The following is a 14,979-nucleotide window of genomic DNA, read 5'->3' on the forward strand; positions in this document are numbered from 1 at the left end:
TGCCAAAACTGGCAGTAGAGTGAAAGCTCACACAAGTAACAACTATAGTAATCCTGAAAGACGTAAAAAATGACCCAGGGTGGAACTAGCTTAAAATAACTGTTTAAGTAAAATGGCAACAAGACCACTAACTTTTACCTCTGACCTCTGTCAAGACTTGGAATTTGAAAAGTTATATCTAGAATATGCAACTTTATACCTGCACTATATAGCAAATATACTATAAAATATATAAAGCTTGACTTTTTATAAAATTCATGATTCTTGGAAACGTTATAGGTTATTTAATAAACAAGCTATTTACTTGTTCTGGCCATCAGCTCAAAATATACAAGAAAATGTTTGATGATTTAATCAGTCACTGATAAACATCATTATTATATGATAACAGTAAACCAACTTTACATCTACCTCCTCACATCTACCACTATTAAAGTTAAATTTAAACAATGTTACCCAGCATGAGAAAAATACTTAGTTTTAACCTAATTGTAATGGTATAGAAGTATAGAAAATACCAAGTAAAATATAATCTGGGCCAAATTCTTCACTCCTTACTCAGGTAAAACTCCCACTAAAGTTCATGGATTTGGCCAAGAATGGTATCTTTTGTGCAATACAATAAGGTGTTATTTGCTTTAAAATAAGTAATTGTGAAACATCAAATCAGTGAAATATCTCATTCTAAATGGATCACTCTTTCAGCCATGAAGCACTGGCTTTTGATAATCTGTTTTCATGGGGCCAGACGAGGAAGAACCTATTTAAAACATGCCCTACTGTACTCACCTTCAGCAGCCCTACATTTCAGATATCATTTCCTTTCACAGTAAAGCAGAATGCATTTTGTCTTCTTGCTGTGGAAGGGCTTGGTGAACAATAGCCAGTCAAGACTGGGCAAACTGTAACTGCTGGGAAATACCAGGCTTCAATTTGTAATGGCTGCAGTTCAAAAATGGCAGTGAGACCACTAACTTGTACCTCTGACCCTGTCAAGACTTATAATTTGAAATGATTTATCTAAAATATATAACTCTAAACCTGTACTGTAAAGCAAATATACCACAAACACATAAAACTTTTTTTCCTGTAACACTCTTGGGTGGTCCGTGAAGTGGTATGTACAGTATCCGAGAAGGTTTTGTATTTAGACATCACACAACTAAATTCAAAGCCTAAACCCCAAACATAGAAATAGCTAAGAAAATCACAATTTGTTTTTGTGAAATGGGTTTTAATTTTACTTACACCATTTGCCTTATTTAAAACAGTCTATCCAAACAGCCAGTTATTTCAAGGGACATTATCAAGGTGGTAGGCCCCAAAATTTGACTCCCTGTTTCATAGTTTAGTTTTAGTGTAGATATTGGAAATACTTTTAGTGTGGATAGTTGTATCCCCTCCCCTTATTGCTAAGGGGCTCCCTTCATCTCTGGGCTGGGCAAGTCTTTGTCCCCGGGCTTCAAACCTTGTGCCTCAGTGACCAACACTCCAGTTGTCTGAAGTGTCTGGGAGAATCTCACATGTAAGATGGCTGCCAAATTTGTTGGGACTTTAAACCTTGCACAAAGAAGGCCAGAGTGATCAGACTTAAGACTATCCTAATGGAAGCAGCTCTTAGACCAGCTCTAGAACTAAGCCCCTCGGATTCAGCACTGAGCACATCAGCCTCAGTGCAAAGTGCTCTTCCACCACTGTGCACATCCCAGAACTGCTCTCCATTCCTGGTGCCAAGGAAGAAGCACAAAAAGCAGCGCACCAACAGAGGGAACCCGCTGGTGCCAAAGAAAGGCAAGCAAGGGGAAGGTGATGGAGTGTGACCCACATTGGGCCATTCCTCCATCCCCAGTCCCATGGTGGCACCATCGACTCTGCTGAGATTGTTGAGTCCAGTGTGCTCCATCTGATCTGAGGAAGGACTTCAGGCCCCAACAGCCACCATACTTCTCAGCTCCACCTCCAAGACAGGACCCCTATGAGAGAAAAGAGAGAGGTTACAAGTGCAATCAACCCCTTCTGTCCACCTCAACCTCCCAGTCAGGGTCACATAGGTAATCTGGTGGGCCCAAGCAGGCCTTTAGAAGGTGTGCCCCAGGGTTCCTGCTTCAGATCCTTCCTCCCCTTTATTTTTGGATTAACTGTCCCACTTCAGCCCAGTATAGTCCTGCATAACATTGAACCACAGGATGCTAAATACTGTGGCGATTTGTTATGCTATGCAATTTTTATGCACCCCCCCACTCCATTCCCGTCGCTCTTCATGGACCCTTCTCCTGAGCAACTCCTTGCCCAGGAGATGCAGACCCTCCTATGGATGGGAGCCGTGGAGGAGATACCTCAAACTTGAGAGGGAAGGTGTTTTACTCCATTATTTCCTAATCCCAAAGCTAATGGGGCCTTCATCCCATCCTGGACCTGCATTGCCTCAACAGATATCTCAGAAAATGAGGTTCTGCATGGTCTTCCTGGCCTCCGTCATTCCCTCCTTGGATCCGCCCTTGACTTGAAGGATGCTTACTTTTATATTTCTATCTTCTGTGGCCACAGAAGATTTCTTGGGTTCATTGTAAACCAGACTCATTAGCAATTCACCACTCTTCCCAAATGCCTGTCCCCAGCGTCCCAGGTTTTCACGAAGATATTTTTGCCTGGAATAATGCCTGAAACACTGGAACAGCTGATAAAGGTGTTTGATGAGTGCTGTGACCCAAACAGGATGAGAATGTAGAAAGATACTGATTTTTTTTACCTGAAACCACAAAGCAGAAGAGGGGATACATTCTTAGGTTACATCCACATTGGTGACATTAAACATTCCCTAATTAAAGACAAGTTCTCAGCTTACAGAAATGATTGTTGAGAGAAACAGAGAAATCCCTAGAGAAATGCCTCCAAATAGCAAGGGCAGCTAAATGCTCAGGGAAAGAATCAAAACAATACCAACCACTAGTGCAGAACAGGTGAACAGAAGCAGTTAAGAGAATGCCAAGTTAAGCGGGTAGTCCACTACAACAAAGCCAAGGACCTGAGGCTGTTACACACTAGTGAGCAGGTCTGAGTCCAACTGTCATATAGTCCAAAAGCAATGGGAAAAGGCAACTATTCAAGCTACAATGGGACAGGTTGTATGAAGTAGCAACAGACTCAGGATATTGATAGAGATGAAACCAAAGCAATGTCGGAATAGCAGCAGTCAGCTGGCACACCCAGACAGACAGGGCCAAAGCCAGGACCAAGAAGACCTAGAAAGGGCATCAGCTTTCAGCTGGTCTGATGTTGACAAATGAAAAAAAAAAAGAGGTATATGAGCAACACAGAGGACCAAGATGGTGCCACCCAACAGAATGAAGGCAGTGACAGGGTAGAAGCAAATCCCCTTCCAATAACGATAATTCAAAGAGCCCTCAGAGCTCTGGCTTCTTCCCAGAATTGCCCTAGGCACATTTTTTGAAATGTTGGCAACTATGGCGTAGGGTGTCCATTATTGCTTGATTGACCACTAATTGCTTGATTGACCACAACAGAGGTCCTTTTAAACAATAATGGCCATAGAAACAGACACCAGCTTTTTTTCCTCTATTAGATTTTTGTTTATAATCAGGTGTTTGGGCTTCAGTGATACTTTCAATGCCATAAGTGTAATGCTTTATGTAGGTATCTGTTCTTAGGAACTCACACTCACACCCACCCACAAATGCATATCTCATTTTATATGCTGATCTATCACCAGATGAATCCAATTAATATGTTTTGTTTGTGCTGAACTAGAGTAAATCTCAATCTCTTTCCTCTAAAGCAGCCTAGGAAAATCCTATTAGTATTCGCAGAAGAAATGAAAACAAACCACCTTCCACTTATAAGAACCCATGAACCCAGTTGCAGATGAGCTAGAAGCCTAGTACATAGCAGTCACTTTAAACGTGTGCTGGATGAGTGGCTCCCATGGGAGTGCTATGAACTCTCTGAAAAACCACCATGCTGGCTTGTGGCTGCCATGTTGGTTTCATGCTGTTTTATCACTTCTTTAAACTGACAGATACTCATTTATGTGCAAAACAAAACAAAAACACATTTCAGCATAGATAGAGTTCAGATCACATATTTTTTTCAATGCAAACAAAAGTTTTAAATGTATGCAGCCAGCTTGAAAATGTAATACTCTAGTGTGTAAAAGAAAATATTTTTCCTTTAGTTTCTTTTTGTGTTTCTGCTAAGACTGTTGCTTGTATGGTTATTCATGTTAAGTTTAACACATACTGAAGTGCTTGGTTTGTTGACCACAAAGAGATAAGTAGAAAATTTAGCTCCATGCTAAAAGACAGAAGGAAAAAGCTTTCTAGAACACAAGTAGGAAAGTTGATATTGAAAGTAATTCAGAGTTTTCATTCCGCCAAGTAGTTTTTATTTTATGCTTGCTAGTTTTGGCTCCACTAAACGCAACTGTTAATAATATTGAGGGACAGATTTTGATAAATATGAGGCCTAACATTCTTTCTCATTTATTTAGTTGCACATGCAAATTGGCTAATTGTTTATTAAAATAGTACTTAGATGTTTGTATCCATTCATACATGTAGTTTCTTACTTCATGGGTGCCTCATTTTTCCAAAACTGCCTAAAAGTATGTGCCCCGTGTGTTAAATAATATCAATAATTTCGTTATCCCTAGAGTTCTCCGGATATTTCACTCATGGGAAGAAGAGAATCTCATTAAGGCAGCGATTTCCAAAAGTACAGAGTGAGGAATAGTGGCAATGCTAGTTTCCTCCATGTTACCCTGCTAACCTAGAAGGATTGAAGTGATTGGTTTCATTTTCCTATATGTGGAGTGAGGTTCGGCTTTCATGTTTGGGAAATGTTACTCTAAGTTATTGGTCAGTAAGAAGTACATATATTTGTACTTTCACTACCTTTTTCAGACCTTTTGGCTGACCAGCACACAGCTGGGTATTACGGAGATGCCATTTGTGGCTTCAGATTTAAGGTTGAGCTGAGTTTTGCACTTAAAGCAGGCACCCACCTCTTTGTTAGATAGGAGAAATATAGCATTTTCCCCTAAAAATGCAGCACTTATTCTTTGAGAATAGACTGAATTTTCTGAGAATTTACAAGTAAATCCATTAATTAGTTTGATATTTAAAATTAATTAAATAATGGGTCTATCAAGAAATTTAGCACCTGATGCCAGACTTTTTTTTAACCCAAGTAATGAAATAATAGAGACTCTTCAAATTACCCATATAGCTAAAACCCATCACCCATCTCTGAAGCCCTTCTCTTCCTGCAATGTCATCTTCGACATCAGAAGTGAACATAACATGCCACATGATGGTGTACTATTGATTTATATAATGGTTTTATAATATTTTCAATATTATTATGGTACTATTTAATAAGTACTGTAGTATGTCCATTCTACAATGCTGCTTAAATTGCTAGCTGAGAATGAGTATTTTTCTGATAAAATAATAAAATAAAATATGAGACAACAGATAGTGTTTTCCCTAGCTATTTTTAGAAGCATAGTAATAAAGTGAACTATTAGGACATTGGTATGGTGACTACATGTAATCAATTCCACTATGGATATCCCTCTGTAGAGGAAAATTCCTCTTCTGAAAATTATTACTATATATCCTTTAATCAGTGTTGTATATACTGCTGAGATCAGAGCCCCATTGTGCCAGGCACATGGTACGAGATAGTCTCAATCTTGAATCGTTTACAGTATAAATAGATGCGATGCGTTTACTGGTTTGTGTGTAAATTGCACAATGTAACCCTAAATTAGAAAGACAGTACAGAGGTGTCACAAATAACTCTACAGTCAGAAGCAGCAAAGAATCCTGTGGCACCTTATAGACTAACAGACGTTTTGCAGCATGAGCTTTCGTGGGTGAATACCCACTTCTTCGGATGCAAGTGGTGGAAATTTCCAGGGGCAGGTATATATAAGTAAGCAAGAAGCAAGCTAGAGATAACGAGGTTAGATCAATCAGGGAGGATGAGGCCCTGTTCTAGCAGTTGAGGTGTGAAAACCAAGGGAGGAGAAACTGGTTCTGTAATTGGCAAGCCATTCACAGTCTTTGTTTAATCCTGAGCTGATGGTGTCAAATTTGCAGATGAACTGGAGCTCAGCAGTTTCTCTTTGAAGTCTGGTCCTAAAGTTTTTTTGCTGCAGGATGGCCACCTTAAGATCTGCTATTGTGTGGCCAGGGAGGTTGAAGTGTTCTCCTACAGGTTTTTGTATATTGCCATTCCTAATGTCTGATTTGTGTCCATTTATCCTTTTCCTTAGAGACTGTCCAGTTTGGCCGATGTACATAGCAGAGGGGCATTGCTGGCATATGATGGCATATATTACATTGGTGGACGTGCAGGTGAATGAACCGGTGATGGTGTGGCTGATCTGGTTAGGTCCTGTGATGGTGTTGCTGGTGTAGATATGTGGGTAGAGTTGGCATCGAAGTTTATTGCATGGATTGGTTCCTGAGCTAGAGTTACTATGGTGCGGTGTGTGGTTGCTGGTGAGAATATGCTTCAGGTTGGCAGGTTGTCTGTGGGCGAGGACTGGCTTGCCACCCAAGGCCTGTGAAAGTGTGGGATCATTGTCCAGGATGGGTTGTAGATCCCTGATAATGCGTTGGAGGGGTTTTAGCTGGGGACTGTATGTGATGGCCAGTGGAGTCCTGTTGGTTTCTTTCTTGGGTTTGTCTTGCAGTAGGAGGCTTCTGGGTACACATCTGGCTCTGCTGATCTGTTTCCTTATTTCCTCGTGTGGGTACTGTAGTCTTGAGAATGCTTGGTGGAGATTTTCTAGGTGTTGGTCTCTGTCTGCGGGGTTAGAGCAGATACGGTTGTACCTCAGTGCTTGGCTGTAGACAATGGATCTCCCTGGCCACACAATAGCAGATCTTAAGGTGGCCATCCTGCAGCAAAAAAACTTTAGGACGAGATTTCAAAGAGAAACTGCTGAGCTCCAGTTCATCTGCAAATTTGACACCATCAGCTCAGGATTAAACAAAGACTGTGAATGGCTTGCCAATTTCAGAACCAGTTTCTCCTCCCTTGGTTTTCACACCTCAACTGCTAGAACAGGGCCTCATTCTCCCTGATTGATCTAACCTCGTTATCTCTAGCTTGCTTCTTGCTTACTTATATATACCTGCCCCTGGAAATTTCCACCACTTGCATCCGAAGAAGTGGGTATTCACCCACGAAAGCTCATGCTGCAAAACGTCTGTTAGTCTATAAGGTGCCACAGGATTCTTTGCTGCTTCTACAGAACCAGACTAACACGGCTACCCCTCTGATACTCTACAGTCAGAGTATTCGCACCTCTGTTCAGGCTAAAAATATGTAATTTACTTACTTTCTGGATCATCATACTAAGGCAGTGCAGGAGTAGTTTTGCAGATGAATTTGTGCAAAGGGAAAATAGCCACATAAGCAATGTGTGTTGTTAGGTACAGTATTCTGGCACTTCAGCTGTGATTCAGAAGTTAAAAGTAGCAACTAATTTTCCATTGCATCTCTAATTTTGTCCCCCTTCTCTTATAGTCATCAAAATAAAACTGTTTCAACTGAAATTTCTCATGTGTGTTCTTCTGCCAGAGAAAATACTTTGGGGAAAATTTAAAGGTAACTGGACAAAGCATCTACGAAAGAGAAGGTTTTAAAACGCATAGCTGTTTTGCTATGTAAATGTTTGTTTGGAATGATCTCCCTCAAAACAGCTTAATGTATTAGCTTCTAATGGGGTTTTTTCAGTTGTCCTGAATGAGAATTGATATTTTCTAGTAACTTTTTTGAAAGTGTGAGTGGTAAATTTTGGAGCTGTGCTGGTTTCTTTGTTTTCTGATATTTCCTCTGGATCAGAAGAACTTCAGAGTGACCAGTGCCATTTCACTAGATTTGCATTGGTGGGTAGGAAGGAAAGGAGAAGGGAGTCATTTGAAACAGTGCAAAAATGGCCTCTCATCATTTTGTTGTACTTCCAAGTTTACCATAAAACTAAAAGTGGCAACAGTGCTGTGACCTCTTGTTCTTCCTTCTTGTGTATTTTTATTTGGAAATCCCAACTTCTCACCAAAACACTCTAAATCTTCTTGTCTCCCTAACTGCACTAGCTTTTTAAAATTGCCGATGAAGCTCCTGTAACTTACTGGAACTACAGAAATGAAACCTTTAATTATATACATTAATTAGTGTCGGCTTACTTTCCTGCAGATGCACAGTTTCTTTTATTAACATGGCCTACTAGGGGGTAGGGGAGAAAGGATAATAAAATATGGCATGTGTCAAGTTTATGGGGTTCAGGTTAAAAACTATTTGATTAAAACCCTAAGCCATGTATGTCCATGGTTTTCAAAGAGCAGGAATGTACCTGAGCTTTTTTAGCACTATTAGTATTTTCCAAATTCTGTCAAGCCAAAAAGATGAAAGAATAGGGATGTATGGTGAATGAATTTGCCAACGTTTTGAATACTCTGGTGAAGAGGTAAGAAATATCACCTGAGATGTCCTTAAAGAAATTAAATAGAAAAAGTGGTATTAGAGGATTCTCCTTGATCGTCAAAATATCTGTGGTATTTAGGTCAGGCAAAACCTCAGGTCTGAATGTAAAGTCCTGCACCAAGACTGGCTTATTGTGTAATTGTTCAGCCCTAATTTAAAATTGTGTTTCTTTATAATAATTGATGATAACTATACTATAGCCTGTAAATAAATAAATAAATAAATAAATATACACACATGTTCACTTCTGGAACAGCTCCAGAGCTCCAGACTGTAACAGAACCACTAGATTGCACCCTAGTGCTTTATGTATTGTTTAATTGTTTTCCTTTGGTGGATATTTTTATTAAAAGCCCATTATCCAGAACCAGACAGAAGTGTTATTTCAAGAACAGCAGCAACAGAAGCCTTTCAGTTACATAGTTCTTTTTCATATTTGCTTTAGTTAGTTTAGCTAATGAGATCACCACCATTTTTTTTTAATACTTCAAGAAGAAAAAAGAAGTGGAATTTGTATTTGCCTCCATTAAAACATGATATGGATTGCATAGAAGTGCGTGCAAGCACCTGTATCAGTGTGTATGTTAGTGTGTGTACATCTGTGGTGTGTGTGTGTGTGTGTGTGTGTGTGTGTACTCATATGTGCACATAGGTGTACTAATGCTTGAGTGGCACAAACATCTTGGGGTTGTATTTTTTAATCCTAGAGGAATTGAGTGGTGGTGTCACGGATTGTTCATACCATAATTCAGGGTTTCTCAAACAGGGGTCGCCACTTGTGTAGGGAAAGCCCTGGCGAGCTGGGCCGGTGTGTTTACCTGCCCCGCCCACAGGTCCAACCGATCATGCCTCCGCTTCCAGTAGCTCCCATTGGCCCGGAGCAGCGATCCACAGCCAGTGGGACCCACAATCAGCCGGACCTGCGGACGGGGAAGGTAAACACACCAGCCCAGCCCGCCAGGGGCTTTCCCTACACAAGCGGCGACCCCTTTTTGAGAAACCCTGCCATAATTCCATCCTTTTTCATACAAAAGATATTCTACTCAGTACCTATACGTGAAAAAGGCAAGGTGAGTGAGGTAATATCTTTTATTGGACCAACTGTTTGGTGAAAGAGAAAAGCTTTAGAGCACCACAGAACTCTTCCTCAGGTCACTACGAACAATGCCTGTCCAGTAATTCCAAGGAAGAATAAATCTCTAAGGGCCATATTCTAAAACGCTGTCTTATGCTGAGAAGAAATTGATTCATTGTTTCCAATTTTTGTGATTTTTTATCCTGAGTCCCATGATATATTCTGTTTTTATTAAAAGCCCCAGCCCCTGGAATCCTGTGATTGTGAGAATTTCAGCTTTTATTTTATTTTTTTAACATAAATTTGTAGCCCACATGGTTGTGCAGAAAATCTTGAAAACATGATCCCTAAGGGCTCATAAACACACCACAAAAAAGAGAACCCCATTTTGTTTTAAGTCTCATGTTTTTTGGGGCACATGGCTCATGATTATTGAAATTGGTAATACTGCTTTAATCCACAAACAGCCCCATTGAAGTGAATAGAATTATTTTTACAGTAAGATGCTCCTCAGCGTGAAGTAGCATATTAGAATGAGGTCTTAAAGTTTAATTGGTTTTTTTTTTTACATATAGTAATAAAAGAATGCTCAGACAGCAAGCTACCATCTTCAATTTTTGATGATGCAAACTTGCGCCTCTGTTTTATCCACACACCTGCAGAATTTTACACACATGAGGATCAGGGCGTAGACTGAATCAATCAGCAGTATCATAAGAAGGCATTGTTACAGAGTAAATTCTATACATATCTATTCTAAGGACTGAGTTCTGATACTTTTACTCACACTGAATAACACCTTACTCCAGAAGTAATCTCATTAATGTCAGTGAAAGCAGTGGAACTACTTGCAGAGTAAAGGTGGTAGAATCTGGCTTTAAATTAGTTATTTTAGCTATGTTTAAACAACTGTTCAACTAACCAAAGTTTAAAAAAATATGCACAAGCATTCACCTGCATCAACATATGCTGAAATAATTGGCTGTCCTTTTAATTATTTATTTAACTTATATGATTTGCCTATCTTAGTCTCTGTAGGCACATTAACAATACATTTAAAAATACACACATGTCAAAAAAGAATGACAATAAAGAAAATGCATTAGACAGCAGTAGCACTGTAAATGCTACTAGCTTTGACTGACTTCTCTATCCTAGCTGAGTGATCCAGAGTTATTGGGCTGATAAGGAACTCTGTGGGTTTATTCACAAATACCCAGCAAGAGGTTTCTGGATGAAGGAACTGTGGCCATGAATATGATAATCTCTTTCCCCTTCCATTCTCACAAGATAAGGTATCATGATTCCCTAGGGCTTAGGAGCACCAGCACACCCCACCCCTCCCCCACCACTAACTAACTCCCTGGGGAAGCTGATTCAGTTTTGCAAATGACAATCAATATCCATTTATCAGACAATGGAGGCCTTTTCTTCAATAAGAAAAAAAAAAACTAATCAACCACCAATAACCCTGGAAATCAACAGTTTAAATATTGTTGCTATAATTTTTTTCATATAATCAATGCTAACAAAAAATTAACTGAAAAAAAAATAGAGAATTTACAAGGCTGGGATACTGTCTGATGATTAACAGTAACTGACAAGGAAGGCAATTATTTCACTCCTACTTTGCACCATCAGGTGCACTCTTAGGGAAGCTCAGCAAAATGCCAGCTGCCATTGAAAGAGACACCATTCAACAAATGGAGATTCTGGGCCGATTCTCTGTCATGTACACCATGCAATCGGGTGTAAGATGTTACCGAATAAGAATGGTAGTAAGATGTGCAGTCATTTACACCAATCCAAAGCAAGTGTAAAAGTTGAAGTGAAAGGGAGAATCGGGCCCTCTAGTTTAACATTTATTTTTTCAATATATATTATTGACTATTTAGCTATGTAAATGATTAGAACAAGTCATTTGCATTTTCCTTTAAGCAATGGAGATGTATTTGCTAAGACTCCTCTCCACCCTTTTCCCTTCACATTTCTTTCTTTACTGGAACCACTCACTAAATTCTCTGAAACAGCATCTGCTTGCCTTCTTTTTCCCCTTCCGCTCTTACAACTCTCCCCACCTCCCCTGTCACACACACAGAAGTTTCTCATCTACTTGCTTCCTCTAAACCGTCCCGTTGCCCCACTGACCCCATCTCATCCCATCTGATCTCCCTCACATCTACTCTCATCTCCTTCTTTACTCTTCTCCTTAACCTCTCATTCTCCTCTGTCTCTTTCCCCTCACAATACAAGTATGCTTTAGCCTCTTCCATCATAAAACCCCATACCTTAGACTCCACTTGCTCCTCCAACTACTGCCCCGTCTCTCTTTCATCTATAAATTCATTAAGTGCGCTGCATATAATCTCTATCTGGAGTTCTTCTCTTCCAATTCCATTCTTGACCCTCATCACTCTGGTGAACGGAATCTTTTAGCTGTCTTTGACACACTTCTTGAAATCTTGTCCCCTCTTTACTTTTGTGATTCTTTTCTCTTCCTACCTCTCTAATTGCTTTTAATCAAGTGTGTTCTTTGGGTGATCCTCCTCATCTTTCTTCCATCTTTCACTTGGGGGTTCCACAGGGCTTTCTCTCTGGGTAATTACATCCACAAACAAATTCAGCTGCCATTTTTATGGTATGCTCTTTACTCCAGACCTGTCTCCCTCTGTCTAAACTAAAATCTTGGCCTATCTGACGTCTCCTCATGGATATCTAGCCATCAGCTCAAGCTTAATATAGCTAAAAATCAGAGCTCTTAATATTCCCCCCAAGTCTTCCTCATTTCTTCCTTTCTCACTCACTGTGGATAACACCATCATTCTGTCTGTCATTCAGGCCCCTAACCAATATGTCTTCTTTGACTTGACCTCTCTCTAGGTCCTTATATCTAGGCTATATCTGCCTTGCAGATTCTTTTTGTATAACTTCTCTAAGGCATGGTCTACACTAGGGTGGGGGGTCGAACTAAGGTACGCTTCGCGTAGCTGAAGTCGAACTACCTTAGTTCGAACTTCTTACCTGTCCAGATGCCGCGGGATCAAAGTCGGCGGCTCCCCCATCGACTCCACCACTGCCGTTCGCGGTGGTGGAGTTCCAGAGTCGACGGGAGCGCGTTCGGAGTTCGAACTATCGCGTCTAGATTTTCTGTCCATGCACACTGCTGAAACTCCAAGCTCCCATCATCTCATGTCTTGAGTACTGCCACATCCTTTCCTCTTGTCTTGACAAATGCCACCTTGCCCCCTCATATGCATTCACAATGCTGCTGTAATGATTATTTTCCTAGCCTGTCACTTTGACCATGTTACTCACCTTTTTGCATCTCTCCACTGGATTCCTGTCTCTTTTGCATCAAACGTAAACTGCCTGTCTTCACTTTCAATGTCCCATCATGGCCTATCCCCATCCTACCTATTGTCTTTAATTCAGTATCAAAATTTCAGCTGATCAGCCCGTGATGTCAGTCTCCATTGCTCACTTGTTAAATTTTCACATGAGCACCTGTGTGCTTTTTCCCACACAGCCCCTCTCGCTTAGGAGGAGTTCCTTGTAAACATCCACAAAACCACCTCATCCTCCTTCAAAGTCCTCCTTAAAGCTTTCCCTTATGATGCCTACAAAAAAAAAGTTGACCAGGGTTATGCCACAGGTAAGCTGATACCACTGCCTATCATGCTGACCAATATTGTCCTATTGTTTCCTTTTACTCCCCAATCTGTCTGCATCCATCTGTTATCTCTTGTTTTATACTTAGATTATAAGCTCTTTGGGGCAGAGACTGTCTTGTTCTGTGTTTGTACATCACCTAGCACAATGGGGTCCTGGTCCATGAGAAGGGCTCATAGGGGCTATGGTAATACAAGTATTAACAATAATAATAATAATGGATAAGGAATTCTCAGGCTAGCTTGGCAGATTTTTATGTTTGAATATGGTGTCTTGGGATCCAATCTTTCCCAGGCCAGGCCTTGGAACACTGACCCCACCCTCTAGTTACAATTCTAAAGACCATATATGTACCTCAGTATCTATTGTAGGGTATGTATGATCTCATTAAGCCCCTGAGCCTAGATATCATGTTGACATTTGAGGAAATATGATGATCATCGACAAAATGTAAGCCCTGTTATACACTATATCACTTCAAACAGAATAAGGTCATTAGGACTTAATTACATCAGAAACAGTATACATAGTTTGCTCATTTATAAAATGTCACTTTCAGAAGTTGAGAGGTATAAAAGTTTCCTAAATTTGTAGTATAGTCAGATTTCCAGCAGTATTCTCTGACAAACTAAATAAATTACTGCATGTATTGGACCTCCGAGGCTTGGGGCAAAGAATGGAAAAATTATTTACAAAAGCTTGAAAATATTTAATCACTAGAGGCAGGGGGCAACAGTGTTTTAATTAGCAGTTCCTCAGGCCATTGGCTGGCTGGAGGCTTTCTCAAACAGCCACACAAACGCACTGAATAGCTGTTTGCCAGCCTTAGGGTCAGGCCTGAGATGAAACAGATAAGATAATTGGCTCTAATGAAATCCAGAAGGCCTTGGCTTTCTTGTTTGAGCTTGGATTTGAAAAGTGCGTGTGGAAGTGAGGCTTAATTCAAACCAGTCCTGAACTAGGTCCGTTTCTCAGTGACTTTGATATTGTTTGAAGTTCTAAAAGTGTTCGCCACACCACTAGCCTGCTGGGCTGGGCCTCCCCGGTCACCTTAATTACTAAGCTTTATTGCTGACTTTACTACACAGGAAAGGAGCCATTATATGTTCCATCAACATCAGCTCTCTTCAGATTGGAGGAAAGGGCAGGGTGAAAGGCCACTGTAGGAAGGCAAAAACTTCACTTTGAGGTAGTTAGATCATTTACCAGTGTTAAATTTCACTCTGTTATGTGTGTACATTCCTAACAACACAGAAGCCCAATTTCCATTTTTTTTAACAAGTGATTACTTTTCAAAACATTTTGTTTGTGCCTGATTTGCAAAAGGGGACATTTATTTTTAGGGCTGCAAAGATGGCAAATTATAACAAATGCCTAATTAATCATCACAGAGGAAAGAAATCTAGTTAAAATCTGTCATAAAGTGAAATTATTTTTAATGCTTCTTTGAAGTGGAAATAAGTGAAGAAACCCCTGTGGTGTGTTTGCAGACCTGACACCCTAAAGAACCAACTCCCTTATATCTGGCCTGATATCTTCAGGGTAGCATGAAGGGATGCAAAGGCGTTCTGCAAAAGCAGAAATGATCCTGTGAACACCCCTACAGTGAATGCAGAGCACATCGGTGCTTTTTAAAGTGAAATACTGTAACTCACAAAAACAACTGCAGCATTTCAGCACTGTTAGCTGTGAGTTACTCTTTCAAGGATGATTGCTTT

The 14,979-nt window shown here is 40.2% G+C and overlaps 1 protein-coding gene across 1 annotated transcript in view; it reads left to right on the top strand.

Annotated features, from left to right (window-relative positions):
- The window catches only part of HDAC9 (histone deacetylase 9), a 666,736-nt gene that overhangs the window by 541,041 nt on the left and 110,716 nt on the right, over positions 1–14,979 (top strand). The gene's annotated exons all lie outside the window — the stretch shown is intronic.

This window comes from Mauremys reevesii, linkage group 2 (assembly GCF_016161935.1).
Source record: "Mauremys reevesii isolate NIE-2019 linkage group 2, ASM1616193v1, whole genome shotgun sequence".
In the NCBI taxonomy this organism is placed as follows: Eukaryota; Metazoa; Chordata; order Testudines; family Geoemydidae; genus Mauremys; species Mauremys reevesii.